Raw genomic sequence first — 15,128 nt, forward strand, 5'->3', positions numbered from 1 at the left:
TCCTTTTGATAAGTATAAATTATGCAGAAATCGTAAAATATACAGTCAACGACTTAAATGATTTATGTTTATGCAAAAAAATAAAGAGAAGATTGTGTCCAAGCCGGTCTCATAAATATTTTGTGCTAATAATGTCTCAATAAAAACATAAGATAGCGAATGCAGAAGGGCAGGGCCAAGTTTTAAACTGCACTCTTGAACTTTGGAAACGTTGTCAGCTCTTTAACTCTTTTTCATACAAGGTTTTTCGAAGACAACGCCCACAAATTTGACAAGTGCAAGGCAGACAAAATGTTGCAATACTTTCAGGTAGTTAAATAAACAAAGACGAGACACGAAAAGGTTAAAAAATATATATGTACCACTGGCACAACCCCTGGAAAATTACCCACATATAGATGTATCCGCATCGTTAAGCGAATTTTCTGTCATTTGCCAATTTCCAGGGGGAAAACTTCGTGTTCAACCACCAAACGAGCAAAGGAAGACAATTTTTGATGGGAATATATGTATATATTTTTTTTTGTCGGTTGGTGCCGGTGACACCAAATGACATTTTGCAAGTATGTTGCACTTGCCTCATTATTACTGCCACATGTGTGTGTACGTGCCACACGCCTCACAAGGCTTTGATGTTCCATTGAGTTCGGCACTTGTCATTTTTATGGCCAAACATATTTCCCAATATATGTATATAGTATATATATTGCATATCCAACACTCACGTTTGCGTGGGAACCGTTCGACCTTCTTATTTTGTGGGTGACGAGATGTAATTGCTAATTTTTGTTATGCGATATCTTTGGGAAAGGTACCGGAGAAAAAAGTGTGTTCAATAATGATCGATTGGCTAATGTTTTATTAGGATATAAAGTGTAACCTATGAGTGATTCAAAACTAAAAACTGGCTTAGGTATTGTACAACAATACCTCTTTATATCCAGTTGAAATTGATATCTCACTTGGCTGGAAGGCGGAATTAAAGTAGTTTCAAGTGCAGGATGTGGAATGGAGTTGGGTTAGACGACGAGGGCTATAACATTTTCCCTGGATGTTGCCAAGCAGTCTGCACGTTCCGAGACTTTGAAGTTCACAATTGCAACCGCACAAAATTTGTGCCACATGTGGTGCCACAAGTAGTGTTTACTCTACTAAAATAATGGAAACATGTTGTAAAAAAGTATAAATTTACTATGTAAACAACAATGAAATTGCCTCCCACTGAATCATGAATGGAAGACAGAGCGGCACCAGAATTTTCAGTACATATGATATTTTCTGGGTGTAGGAAATCATTAAGTATATGTTTATGTTGCTGCCTGCTTTCATGTGGTCGTCGTCACATTTTTTCTGCGTTCTGAGCTCCTTTGATGAGGGGGTGGGGTGGGTGGTAGGGGGCAGCAGGCGAAAATGTCGCCTCTGATGTGGCAGCAAATTGCACACATATAGTATAATATGGCAAAGAAAACGCAATTATGGTCAAGTTATGGTCGCCGAAGTCCGTAAAAATATGGAATTGGGGTGGTCCGTTTATATACTTCCACTCGATGGATTTCCGCTCTTGCAATTTCGCCATTAGACGCATAATCAAGTTGTTAACAATTTGTTAGAGCCGCGGCTCCACCTCGAATTCACGGATCCATGGATTGCGTGCCCACGCATAACGAGAAAGTCCAATAAAATATGTACAAATGATTTGCCATGCGTAATTTGTGCAAATAATATGCGTAATTGTCAGGGAGGGCGGGAGTTAGGTTCCCTTCGGCACAACGCCGAACATCAAAGCTAATGGCCACATGATGTACACTTTTTAAATGAATCGAGACTGGAAAAGAAACAGCCGAAACGGGAAATTGTTGCTGCCTGTTTTTTATGGGCACAAACAATAGTAAAATAAAATTTAAGGCGGCAGGCGACAAAGTAAACACCATAATAAATACGCGTTTTTTCGATTTTTAAGGATGCAGTCAACGACTACTGAGTACTCTACTCAGCATTCAAACTTTATGGCTTACACTCTTATTAAGTCCGAATTTTACCCTTACAAGTGCAAATGTATATTTCGAACAAATTGTGAATAGTAGCTAATTTGTCATATGCCCTGTATCAAAAACATCACAAAAACCACATCAGAAGGCAGCAATCTGATTAATGAGTGATGAAATGAGGTGGTACTAGGTTTTGGGAAAGGGTGAAATTCCGGTGGGTGGTCTTCAAACTAGAACGGAAGTACTTAGGGCAAATGAAAACATTAGCATGGCTCTGCTCAATTGCGAATAAGTAAGTAATTTAAATAATTAGAAGACCCTTGATTTTTTTGGGAGTATATATGTAGGTTTACTTGGTATGACCTTGTCAGGTTGTCAAGGCTACCGATATATGCTGGCCCATTAACTGCGTGTGGCACTTCATTATGGGCATTTAAGGCACTACAATAAAGGCATTGATTGGGCCTAAATCTCTTTATGGCCTAGAGTGTCCTTGAGGTGCGAACAGCTAATGACACTGGTTCACCTTGATTTTTAGTGTTTGACATTTGACACGCGCATTTACGAAATTAATAATGGCATCTCTTTCGCTGCGTACGCGTGTTTAAAGAAATCCTTCGAATCCGCGGGTGTCGTCAGCGATTGTAAAATTTTATTGATCCCATATTGTTTGCCGATTCGCTTACGGATTTCTGTTTTGTTATAAACAAACTCGAAAGAATGTTTAAGTAGTCGTCGTGCTGCTTCAGTTGAGGGACACGCGACAGGAGCTGGTGACAAGTTTTTGTTGCCGCTGGGAAAGTTTCAGGATATCACTGCATCCTTGTTTAAGAATCTCAAGGACGCACTGCCGGACGCGCGACGTTTTATATGAGTTCTTGAGCCTGGAGCTAAACGAAAGTCCTTGGAAAACTCTCATCTATCTGTGGGAGATGTCAGGGACATCTAATCATGGGGGAACTTCGAGAGTGAAAAATTCAAGGTGACTTAGTTACAATTTTTCAAGGCATATATGTTCGGCTTTGTATGCAAACATTAAAAAACATTAATTAACTTAATACATAAGTGGAATCACCTTCTGAGAAAGCCTCAGCACCCACTCCTTTTATCGAGAAATCAACTTACACGTGTTTCGACCGAACATCATTTATACATCATTCAATCAAAAGGATCACGGAAAAGGTTAAGCCCAATCAAGTGCTACCTGATATCAGTCTCGCAACGCCCCAAACCAAAACCCTCGACACTCGAAGGGATCAGTCTGGAGTCTAGATAGCACTTGTAAGATGCTGTGATTAATGGTCGCTGGGAAATGGTGAACAAAACTCAAGCAAGGCCCAGTTCTGTGGACATCACCGCAACAATGGAAGGCACACCCATTAACACCAGGGCGAAGCATCCAGCCCACAAACAAAATTGGTAAGAGCCAGAAAATTGGAAAACTATAAGAAACCTGGTGGCTGAAACTGGCTTCTACGAACCAAACGCAATTGCCGAGCCACGTTATTAATTACATGCATTAATTTCTGGCACAGTTCAAAGAGACAAGTGATGCAACTGGGCACTGCAAAAGAAAATTTTTGGAAATTTCAGTATTAATGATATACTATAAAAATTCCCTTTTTATAACAAAATAAAATGACTTTTAGATGCAAGAAGTGCACCTCTTTACATTAGCCGCGTAGGAAAATTGTTTAAAAAATTCTATAATTTTCTTCAGTGTAAATTCATGTTTAAAGCCAAAAAACCAGACTTAAACTCAGGCGCCACTGTTGATGGATTCGTGGCTGGCTGCATGGTTCGCTGATGAACAGCCGTCTAAATTATGGAACGCCTGTCACCCGCTGCGAATGCAATGGGTGTGAGTGTGAATGCGAGTGTGAGTGTTGATCTGAGTGTGTGTAAGTGCGGCGGATCGACCCCACAAGCCGCTCAGCAAGACATGAGAACCGATGGCGAAAAAGGAGCATCCTCGATTTGATTAATAATGCCAAAAGTAAAATGCATTACCAACCTACGAATTTAAACGAAACAAAATCGGCTTGGGGATGATATCTTAAGCCAAACTATTTTTCTACATTGACAATATCGTGTGGGTTGCTACCAACCCGTTAAAAAAAATATATGAAAAAGAAGCGTATGATTTCGCTGCACACACATATATCAAAAAGCCGCCATGTCCTTAATTTAATTTGTACAATTTTCAGCCAAATATTTTCCACACCACCGAAACTGCCAATAAAGCCCACGCAAGTTTGCAGCCAACCAGTCTTGGTTGGTCGCCTAGAAAAGCGTCTACTACTACCACAATATCGCAATTGTATTGGCCATCTCTTTCTGGCCAAGATTCGCAACAAGTTTTTCCAGTTTTTTGATGTTTTTTTTTTCGGGCAAATAATTTTGTTGTGCGCGCGCAATTTTTCAGCATAATTTGTAGCGAGTTTTTTGCCCGCTCCGTTTTTTTTTTTTTTTATGCATACTACATATATATAGTATGTATTTTTATTTTAACATTTTTGTTGTGAGACTCTCTTCCGCTGCGCAGAATTGCAGTCGCTGCAGTTTTGTCGACAGCAACGGGCGCTGCACGCTCCATTCGTCAAACGATCGACGGGATATATACACATGTGTATATATTTGTAGCATATCATATGCACCTCGATTCATGGCCATAATTGTTGATACGGCAAGAGTGTTTTAAGAGAGTGTGTGAAAAAGTTTGACTCAATTCCTGGAATTGCCCCCATGCGAAACGGAAGCGCTGCTATTGTTTTTAGTACTTTTTACTGTCGATTTTCGGTCGAGTCAGTAAGTCTTGGTTTTGAATTCCGAGACCTTCGCAGAGGTTTGCAACTGACCCAGAAATCTGTCGATCAGCGGCACTGCATTGGAATTGGGCGATCGAAGGCACAGATCCCCCTGATCCAACTATCAACTTTGACGCGTGCCTGGCCCCGGGGCATGACTCCTCAGTAATGTGTCAATCAACGATTTCTATAGCCTGCATTTGTGTCGCGTCATTGTTGCAACATCAGCGCAAACAAGCAAGAACACACTTCAAAAAGCCCAACAATGTCGAGTGCTAATAAAACCCACTGAGCGCGCCTGACTGACTGACAATCACAATCTCAACAACGGTCGTGAGTTATTTGAGGCGGCTAATCCCGCGGCTGCACTGCGAGAAATCGGTGTTTACTAGCAAAGCTGAAAACTGCAAATGGGCCAAGTAAATCGCTTTCGGTTGTGAACTGATTGCATTTATATGTATATCTGTATGTCCCTAATTCACTTTTGGGCCGCAATTCTAGTTTGAAAACCCCTTTTTTTCCTGAGTGTAGAATCCAGCGTTAGACAGCTAGAGTATCCGTGTTTATCTGCTATGTGTGGGGAGCTGAACAAACAAGCTATTTAACACCGCCAGAAATGCTGAGCCAGCGGCAGTGACTGGGCGAATACTGAATGCTGGGGATACGGATACCGAGTGGCGGTCTTACCGGGTATATGGTGGTCACAAAAGTGTCGAAGATCGAAATCAGCAGCAGCAGCATCGGAGAGTCGCGGAATTGATCGCGTCGATTAATTTGTTTTGCTCCTCACGCCCTTTGCTTCGGCTGCATGCAGCATGAGTGTGCAACATGTTGCAGTCCAAATGGAATGCACTTAATCACGATTAGTTGTAATCGATAAGCAAGCTGGGCTAATAATGCACTCTCCACGAGGCTTAGAAGATTTCCCACTAGCCACATAACCATGCCCATATGATGGCTATACTTCGGGTGGTCTCCCGACCCATTTACATATGAAAAAGTTTGGCCAACCAATGGTTTCAACATAATATTGTTCCGCTTTGTACGGGCCTGCTGCTTGGCCATGATAAATGGCACTATTTATTTAAATCAAGCGACCCGCGGAGACCTCCAAAACAAACACCGAATTCGGTTAATAATTTGTTCATTTATCAACATTTGTTAGCGGCGATTATGAATGACGTGTGTGGCTCTCTGACCCAGGTAGCCAAAAAATCTCGTCGCATCGAAGTCGAATCGAATCGGATATCGTCTCCAAAACGAATTTGAGTTCATTCATAAAATCTTGCTTTTTTGTATGTAGAATTTTCGTCACAGCAGGTTATCATGTTCGTTAAGAAAAACATATGCAAAAACAAGCAACAATGAGGATTACAAGCTTGTAGTCAACTTTTTTTTAAGGATTTAACTGGTTTTATTTTAAGCCTGCTCTTTTCGAGTAAGAAAATATTTAATGAATACCTGAGTTGCGAGCCTGCAACAATTATATATACTTGCACACACCCCATTCTTGCACCAACAAATTTTAGAAATTACATCAAAGAGTAGCCAGGCAAATGTTGACCAACCCAGTTGACATTTTTCATAATTCCATATCACCAGCACCCACAATCAAACTCGGCCAACACGCTCATAAAGGCCACGCCAAAGGTTTTTTTTATTTTTAGGATGGGAATGGGTTTATGGTAGAGAAGTACAAAGCCATTCGAAAACTATTTTTATAACGTACTAATAACTGCAAAACTTTCACTGCTCGTTTTTTGCCACCCAGTTTTTATATCGTGTTTCAGTGTTGTTGGGCTTTTTTTGTTGTTATTAATTAAATTACACGCCAGGCATTTTACAACATTTACAGCAAATTACAAATGCCCAGGCATGGGCATGCAGTCAACGGCGAGCGGGGAGAGGGGAGGAGAGGTTATAAAGAATATTATATCACCAGACTGAAATTATTATAGAAGAAGGTGGAAGAGATCTGGCATGCGACTATTGGATACCCATTGCGTAAATACATTTTGTTGAATTGAAATTCCTAGAACAAGTGATTTTATTACCTTCTATTAGGAACAGTATAATAATTTATTATACATTTAACAACTTATCAAATAGTTAGTGCAAATAACATACATTATGTTGGGATATATTCTTTCTATTCTTTTTGTATTAAATGAGTTGTTACGATCCTCGAATTCCTTCAAACCAATACACCCAGTATCCTTGGAACCCATAGCATTCGTCATATCGCAGAGAACTGGAGAACCATGGTCTTGGGACCTGGACTTGGTTCTCGTTTTGGTTTCGTTTTCCGTTTCGGTTTCGGTGGCGGTGGTATCTGAAATATACGAGAGTCCCCGGTTGGCAGTTACCGGTTACCGGTTGTGGGTCCAAGGCATATCCATGAGTGTTAACACTCATAACAACTGCTAAAGCCCATTTTCGCATGTTGGCAGCTTATAAAAGTGCAGCACTCGGCCGCATGGCCATATACCACATATATAGCACCCACTCCTCACTCCCGATCCCAATCCCCATCCCCATCCCCATTCCAATCCCGAGCCCTTTCCTTTGCCCCACTCCGCCCATCGTAGGTGTGTGCAAGTTTCCAAAAGAGATTTTGTGTGAGCGATAAACACGCGCCCAGGCACAAAAGTGTAAATTAAGCCGCAGACGCTGAGGAGAACTCGTGTGTGGGCCGCCCAGTTCACAGCTCTCGACTCGACAAAAGTCCCGGAAAGAGGGAAAGGCGGCGGGAAAAACGGGCGGAAAATGAAAAATTATGAGTTATGCTAGGCAAGGACATGGCCTGCTCAAGCTTCATTTGCTAAGCCATGGAGCCGCAGTCGCCGTCATAGTCATTTCCACACGCGCAGCCAGGAGATGCACTCGGAAAAATGAAATGGTGCTAATCAAATCTATTGAGAGAAGTAAAATTATTTGCACGATCTTTAAGAAACTTCTATGATTTGAAAGGACTTTTAAAGAGCTCCTAAAAGAGTGCTATGATAATATATATATATATGTTATTTGTTACTCCAATATTATCCACAGTGCATCTTTGGATAGAGCACTCGACTATGCATATCCTGGCCAGGTCTGTAGTGCTCTTGGCCAACCCAGCTCGACTCGGCTAGCCGGCAATTGTTGAGCTGGCCCAGTTAGCGTGTCGCTCATTAGCATCAACATTTGCAGGGGAATTTATGGTGTCCATGCCACATGCGAAATGTGGGTTAGCAATGTGCAGTATGCTGGCATTGTGGCATTCTGGCGTGGCAATTTTATGCTCATCAGCGCGGCATTTCTCAGCATTCGTTGTGCGGCGGATGACGGACTCATAAATTAATTAATTTTTGGTGTGGCTTTCAGCGCGTTATCACCGCTCCAAGATCGCAAGAGCTCGAAGCGAATTGTGAGTCGCCGCCGCTCGAGGGCAGCTGCGATCGATGTGGCAAGTGGTTAGGACTCATTATCAGAGGACCGTACGGATCCCGAGGGGATAAGGATAATCGTGCGATTCGAAACGAGTTCAGCTGGCAACGAACATGTTGCACTCCACTTGATTCTTATGCAAACAAGGCGCGGAGGTTGTCCGACATCGTGTTAAAAAACTTGTTCGCAATTAAACGATGTCCTGCCGGCAGGCTGACTGAATGTCTGCCTGGGTTTGCCCTGCGCGCTGCCGCGGATCATCAAGTGGGGCACTGAGAAAAATAACGCAACTTTAGTGCTAAGCGAATTGAAAACATATTACAAAAAAATAACTCCTTATTTAGGTAAATTGTCATAGATAAGATAGTACATCTATGAGTAAACAGGAGCTTTTAACTCTTATAATTTAATTGTGGAACAACATTTTTTTCTCAGTGCTCGTGCCACGCATGCGCCTTTGACTTCTTCCACCTGGCATCGTCTTCTCCTTTCGCGTCGCAATCGCATTTCTGGGGCTGCTCAACCAGACAAAGGTTGCACGTAAATGACCCAAGTTATCATAAATATGTCAAAAGTTGAAAATTAAATGTACAGCATGCTGAGTCCGGATCCGCGTGCTCCAAACCTCGAGCTCCCCCGACCGCATTCTTTATTGATATTTTTGCACTTGTTTACATTTTCTGATTTAGAGCCATTCGTTGATGCTCGTAAGAAGGACCACACGTGGCGCCATCTTGTTTATGATAAGTGGAATCCTGTTTGCCGGCCGAGATTCCGATTGGTGTGGGTCTCCAATGATTGAATATGCGTGTCGTGGTTTATGAGTCACAAGCCACTAAAGCAACTCTTACCGCGTCAAAGCCTTAAAAATTCAAAATAACTATTATATGGATGTCTTGAATGCAGGGCATATTTATGACCTATATGAAAAGAAATATCCAATAGGAATATTTTCTAAACAATGTGAAATATAGCTTCCTAACTGACTATCAAGTGGATTTAGTTTAATTGCTTATAAACCAAGAATTAGGTTTTGAGAATTTACATTTTTAAGATGGGGAATCCCAACTACCAAGCATGTATGTATATCGACTTACCCAATCCCAAACCCCAGCACGCACTGCTGTCCAATTCCTTTCAATCCTTGCATGTTCATATGGAATATGCTACTTGAGGTCCGTGCAGAAAATAACTTTGCGATAATATTAAATTGCTGTCAACAAGAAAATATGTTGGATGAATTTTCCAACTACGGGTTGCAATTGATTTTCTGTCAGCGCGGCCCAATGGAAATGGGCAGCGGGCTAAAAATGGGTTGGTGTGATGGGGGGCAAAACACTTTTCCAAGTGTTGATTTGTGTTATATGGTAGTTTCTTATCAACAATGCAGTCTATTAGGCATTACCCTGGATTGACTGACATGCAATTCGCCTCCAGTTCGCCAGGCAGGCAAACAAATAAACATCAAAGGTGGAAAAAGAACTCGAAGCCCTTTGTGTCGTAAAAAAAATGTGAGGAAAACATGAAAATATTCTGGGTGCCAGGGCGCCAAACTATTAACGGAATAGGAGTAAATTTGTTAATGCCTTTGTCTAAGCCATGTGCGTTGGCAGGTGGGAATGGTATGCTATTGTATGGTCTAGTTTGTCCTGCAGGACCAGCTGAACCCCAAAAGGGGTTAAATGTGTTTATTTGTTTATGGCCCCCCCCGTCGAAAGGGTTGGCTCTATGTTCACATATATATGTACATATATAGACCGATATTCAGCGGACCAGGCTGATGGGCCACTGCGTTTGACTAATGTCTCATTTGCATGCCAAAAGCAGTTAACAAGTTTTGCCTCGCCGTCAGTTCGCAGTAAGAAAGAAATTATGGCTTGTCTTGCTTTTAAAAACAACTTAGTGGATAATACACCCCTAGTGTTAAGCCAGTCAGTCAGTCAGGCATCCATGGGCAGCATACACCGCACATACCGTGTAAAGGGTAGGATGCAGAGCCATCGCGGCAACAACGACACATTCATTTCCTTCTTGGCGCGCCTCAAGTGTTGTCACCTGTCATAATAAGTGCGGAAGCAGCAAACGGCAAACAAAGAGACAGCCAGAAGGAAGGAAAAAGTGCACAAAATGTAATAAGAAATTTATACGAAAAAGGAGCACGATTTAGATACTCTACAAAGGTTTTTATTAAGAAATTAAACAAGATATTTATGTAAAATTACACACATTTACGTATTAAACTACAAATCATATGTCAGCACTCGGATCAATCAAATCCATCACTTCATTTAGAATCATAAATTTTATTCACACGGAAAATTTATTTTGACATTTCAAGGTTTGTAAATTATAACCTATTAGAAAATCTATTTATTTTAATAGTTTATTGCATTCAACTAATCTTGGATTAATATTTGCATAATCTATTTGCACATCAAAATCTAATCAGCATTTTAATACTAGCTTTATAAGCTCACTAATAACCAACCTAAAAATCAATTTCAAAATGCATATACCTAACAAGAACGGATAAAATATTTTAGTAAATTTCTTCATAACTCCTATTGGAAAGTGTATCAAAACTAAATGTTGCTGCATTTGCTTTCAATTTATAAGGTGACCAGCCGACATTGAAGTCGCTGGCGCATTGGTGCAACTTCTGCTGCCGCTGCTGCTGCTGCCTCAAGTTTCCAATTCATTTTCATAATTGCAGCAAATGTAAATTGCAATATTTTTTCTCATTTTTCTCTCTCGGCCTTTTCTTTGGCTGCATATGCGTGCTGCACTTGAATTTGTTGGACTGTCGCACTTGAGTCCAAGTCGATCTGAAGTCTGAACCTGTTCCACGCGCAAGAGATGGATTGTTGTGTTTTTCCGTTGTTTTTTTTTTTTGCCGCATTCTTTTTTTTTATTTTTTCATGGGGCAGCGGTCGCGCTGAAACGGAACCGCAAATTATTTTAATTTGCGTTAAATAATGCAACGAGGTGAGAAAAAATTAAGAGCATTTCTCAAAGCAAACGGCGGAGAGTTGGAGAGATGCCAAAGGTATCATAGGACAGGTTTACACGACTGGTATTCGTAAGATAAATCAATTAGAAAATATTCAAGATATTTTACGAGCTTATCCCGGCATGTGTAATTGAATCAAATTTTTATTCTTTTGAAATGTGAGTAACTAGTAAGGAGGATCGTGTGTAAACTTAGTAGTATAGCATTTCTTTGGGCCAGCTCATTAGCAGCACCCTTGGTGTTGCAGTTGCAGTGTATCCTGCCACAAAGTTAAAAGCGCCGACCTGTAATTTGCCAGCAATAAGGCGGCGGCGCAATAAACTCAATTTGTGCTGCTCGATAAAAGCCGAGTGCCATGTCAGGAGATGGATGCACAGTTAAAAAAATGGGAGAGAAACATGCATGCTAAAATAAAACATTAAAATAAAAACAAAAACAATTAATGCTAGTGCTGAGATCATTGATAGATTTGATCATTTGAGGTCACAGAAAACTTAAAAACAACGACTCATATTTCATCAATCAATGTAGCCTACTATTTTGAACCGCACTGTAGCAACTTACACTTTTGCATGCGAAGTGAGTGCGGCTGTAACGTGTTCATTTTGCCTCTGGGGTGCTAAAAGCCGAACAATTCAAGTAAACTCCCAGCAAAAAGTCGGCCTGAAAGTCAGTTTAGCTTTTGACAAGTGGGAGCCACTTGGCGGCCAAGGCGTTGCCAAAGTCCGGGCATTGTTATCTGCATATATACGTATAAATATATCTACCGATATTCATGCCAGTTTAGCCCCACGATCAGTAGCCCAACGTTGAGCGCAATTTATGCGCGTTTCTTCGATCATAACTCTTAATTAACCGATCGAAAACCTTGTCAACTGTGTTGATTGACAAGTCTTTTAAGATATCGGCAATCAACAAACAAAATCTACACACCAAATATTTTGTGCGTAGGCCAGGCACAAGTGAAAGGTGTGTCCCACAAATAAAAATAGAAATACAGCTGAAAGAATCGAGCTGAAACTGAAAATGTTGGCTCAAATCTAAGATACTCTTTGAGATAGAATTAATATTAAATTCAATTATTAAACTAACATATACGCACTCATATTTCGTTATTGTTAACATAAATAAAACAAATTGTTACCTAATATTTACAGGTGACATTTGTTTTTACCAACTTCTAGGCTATCCCCCCGTTGAAGCCGAAGATTTGATGGCTATAAAAACCCGATAGTTTTGGCCCGAGGCTAACCCACACGCAGACACAATGGCTACAGTGGGTCCAAAAAGCAAACCACCCACATGGGCAGCTGACAAACGCTGATCGATTGGACGCCCAAAAAAAAAATTCATAAATCTGTTCGAGCCATAAACTTGAGGCAATTATTTTATGATAACTTTAGAAAAGTGGTATAGTCATAAAACTGGTGTACGTGGAAAAAAAAAAAAAAAGAAAATCCATTTGAAAGGACGACAAGTTGTTTCGGTCGAATCAATTGTTGCGCATTCAATCGCGCGGTCATCAATCATAATTTTCAACGATCAACAGTTTTGTAGGCAAACGTTTTCATGTAAAGTCTTAAATATTTTCACACCTTATAAACAATGTGCAGTCACGATCCGGTGGGAGTCTAATGCGGCTATTGTCTGCCACAATTCAGAGCCAGCGACAGTTGAACATGATTCGAGTTGGATTTTTTGTATTATTATGCCCCTACTTTTCTAGCGAATTATGACGTGCCCGCTCCGAATGATCGATGAATGCCGCGATTATGAAATTCTGTATAGAAATTGTGGGGGATAGTCGTAGATGAGTCAGATGTGGTCCCCATTGGGTCCCTAGCAAATCGAAACGCTTCTTGAAAGTTGCCTTTCACTACGAACGATCGGATTATTGGCTGACTGACAGCTTCATTAATACCCCACAAAAGGTAAGTTATGCACGTCGATGGAAATAGAAGTCGATGTCGAAGGTGACAAGTGTGTTTGCTTATGGTTTTTGACATCACACGACTTTCAATACATAGAGTATTCTCATACACTGCAATTCGATACTGCACACTTCCCACTTGCTTTAAAACTTTAAATCGCTTATATAGCATTTTAATTAGTTTTTCCCATATTTTATTACATTTTAAGTTTGATAATGTTTTCTCTGTGTACTCACAGAAATTCCTGTTTAATTTTGTATTTAGACCACTTTCAAATGCCGCTTACATTGTAAGTGACAATTTAAATTGCACTTTGTGGTATGCTAATTATGGCCGACGATCAAACAGTCTTAGCACTTTATAAATATAAATAACTGATCTGACAGTAGCCAGCGAACCACCACTTGCTACGCGGTGGTTCAACGACACTCTTAAGACCCCCAAAGATGCAACAGACTGAAGCGGCAGACACCTACACCGCACTCAAAAGTTAAGCAGCTTCCCCAGTTGTCAGCGCAAAATAAGACAAATGTTTCAACTGGCGACGCATCTGAGTGCCCAAAAAATTTAAAGATTTGCACAAAAACAAAACAAGGGGTGGTGTGCAGTAATATAATCCTAAAAAATGATATCAATACTACACGATAAGCCGGATTTTGCTGGTGTAAACTGGTAGGAATTCATTCAATGACTAAAATGATTTTGAAATTCAAATATACATACATATAAGCTTTCTTTTGATTTTTTATGAGAATTTAATAAGCGTACTTATATTTCACTTCATTTTGCTTTCAGCCCTGGTAGTTCCACAAAAAAAAACCCATATAAACACTGTGCCGTTCTGGGCCAACTCTGTGTGGTCCAATTAAACACTTTTGCGGCTCTGGGCCTTGCAACGTTGCTGCAACTCCTCGGTGTGTCTGCCACCAAATGTGCGAATGATGCGTGAATTTCGCAAAGTCGGGCCGACCAAATAAAAACACTCGAAGCAGCGTTGACTGATGTGGCCGGGCTGCAGGGCATTAATTGGAGTTGGGGGGCCTTCGGCTGGGGCATATTTTATCGCTATTGAAGCGTTTGGCGTTAATTAAGACAAAATCAGGCGGAATTTTTGTCACATCGCTGCGACTTCACCCCTTTTTTTTCGCCCCTGCCCAGTGGCCGTGATTAATTGTGCCTTGTGCTGCCTGCCAAATGCACTCAAGTCTGTATAAATAAGTGTATATATCGGATACATGGCTTCTTATATCTTTGCTTACTTTTTTCCCCATTTTTTTTTTTTTTTTTGCATTTTCCAACGCTTGTTGTACTCGCATTTGCGGGCAAGAAAATGAAAAATTAGTCGAGAAAATCTGGCGAAATAAAATGTCGTCGGCGACATTTTGCAAAGAGATTTTACCGCCTCTCTGTGTGGGTGTGTCGTCTTGATTCTATATAGACTATATATATATATACAAACATATATATGACCATATATTTGGCTCAGAATCTAATCGTCGCGCATTAGTCAGTGCGTTTTGTGGGCTCCTCTGGCTGCGGATAGAGATTTCAAATGGCGGGATTTGGGAGACTTTCGAAAGCCCTGTAATAAATAAGGAGAAAAAAAAATAGTAAGAAAAATTATAAACGCTTTAGCTATCACGGGAACATACTTTTTAAAAATTAAATTATCTAAGTTTCTGTTAAAAATTATAATAAAATTTATTAACTCATTCAATACTTCATTCTTCTCTAGCTAGTGCTTAAATACATAAATTGCATTCTTACTTTGAACACTTTTTGTGATATATAGAGCAATGAAAATTCAGGTTTGTCCATTTTTATACCCCCATAACTGCATTCCTATCTACACTTGATTTTCGTTTTATTTTTCCACCACATTGCAGCCATATAGAAAGATCAAAGAGGGTGGCACATCGCTGTTGCTCCTTTGGTTGACACATCAACGCTTCTCTATCGACACCAA

This window comes from Drosophila melanogaster, chromosome 2L (genome assembly GCF_000001215.4).
Source record: "Drosophila melanogaster chromosome 2L".
NCBI classification, from domain to species: domain Eukaryota; kingdom Metazoa; phylum Arthropoda; class Insecta; order Diptera; family Drosophilidae; genus Drosophila; species Drosophila melanogaster.